Genomic DNA, 1,564 nt, shown 5'->3' on the forward strand with positions numbered 1-1,564 from the left:
CCACACCTCTGCATTCAGCTTCTTGGCCACTACTGATGCAGCCCACAATGGCAGAGTCATCCGAGAACTTCTGCAGATGGCAGGATTGTGAGTTGCACCTGATGTCCAAGGTGTAGAGGGTGAACAGAAATGGTGAGAGGACCATCCCCTGAGGAGTCCCTTGTGCAGCTCAGCATGGTGTCTTAGGTAGTGTTCTGCAGCCTCACATACTGTGGCCGACCTTGCTTTTGAAAGGTGCAGTTTGTACACATTTACAGTGTATTGATAAACATTGAGCACATTAATGTATAATAACGAACGTGTTGTACTTTATTGGTGTCACTGGAGCTCACCAGAGTTAATCTGGATTTTCATCTGCGTTCCTCAGGGCAGACATTTTTTTTGGTTTGTTTTGGCTTTAATTATAGGAGACAAATTGGTTTGAGGCATCACAACTTGGATTGTTTAATCTACAAGTGAGGTACTGTGTTGCTGTTTTTTTTCTTTTTTTTTTTTCAGTTTTGAACAGTCGTTTTTCTTTTTTTTTGTCTTTTTTCTTCGAGCCCCTGAATTAATTTAGATTACACTTTCCCCCTACCCCTCCTCCTCTACAATGGTGATGAGTAAATTTTTCTGCAGTTTGTTGTTGTTGATCAAGTGACAGTATGAGCTCGTTCATCCACCTCTTCTCCCACCTGCTGCTGTCTAGCATTGCAGCGGCAGCTGCGCCAACATCTCCACGCCTCTCTACACTGACATCGTGGACAGCCGGATCACTGTGCCAATCCATCTGGGCTACACAAACTGGGTTGAAGCCGGGATCATGGTGAACCAATCCTACCAACTTGTGAGCGTCCAATGCCCTGCAGTTCTATTCAATTCAATTCAATTCAATTCAGTTTATTTATATAGCGCCAAATCACAACAAAGTTGTCTCAGGGCACTTTACAGGAACATTCACATAAAAGCCAATTAGTAAAGTTCTCTATCTAAGGAATCCAGCAGACAAGTTGAATCTTGGCTTCGTTGCAGTCTCCCATCCTGAGCAAGCACAGTGGCAACAGTGGAAAGAAAAACTCCTTTTTAAAAGGAAAAAATCTCCAACAGAACGAGGCTCAAGACAAGCGGACATCTGCTTTGACCAGCTGGTTGAGAGGACAGGAAGGAGAGACAGACGAACACAGAATGGTAGGTCCAGGTATAGGTCCAGGTCCAGGTATAGGTCCAGGTGTATCTGCAAGACAAAAAAACATGTTAAGGATAGAAAAATAATTACAAATACAAAACAGGTTGAGCAGAGTAAGTAAAGACAGTAGTAGAGTGAAAATTGTGGTCAGTTTGTCCTCCAGCAGTCTAAGCCTATAGCAGCATAACTAAGGGACAGCTCAGGAAACCCAAGCCAACCCTAACTATAGGATTTAGCAAAAAGGAAAGTCTTAAGCCTAGTTTTAAAACTGGATAATGTGTCAGCCTCACGGACAGAGATTGGAAGTTGGTTCCACAAGAGAGGAGCCTGATAACTGAAAGATCTGCCTCCCATTCTGTTTTTGTAAATTCTAGGAACCACAAGTAAACCTGCAGTCTG

Source organism: Nematolebias whitei, chromosome 10, assembly GCF_014905685.2.
Source record: "Nematolebias whitei isolate Nwh7 chromosome 10, NemWhi1, whole genome shotgun sequence".
NCBI classification, from domain to species: Eukaryota; Metazoa; Chordata; class Actinopteri; order Cyprinodontiformes; family Rivulidae; genus Nematolebias; species Nematolebias whitei.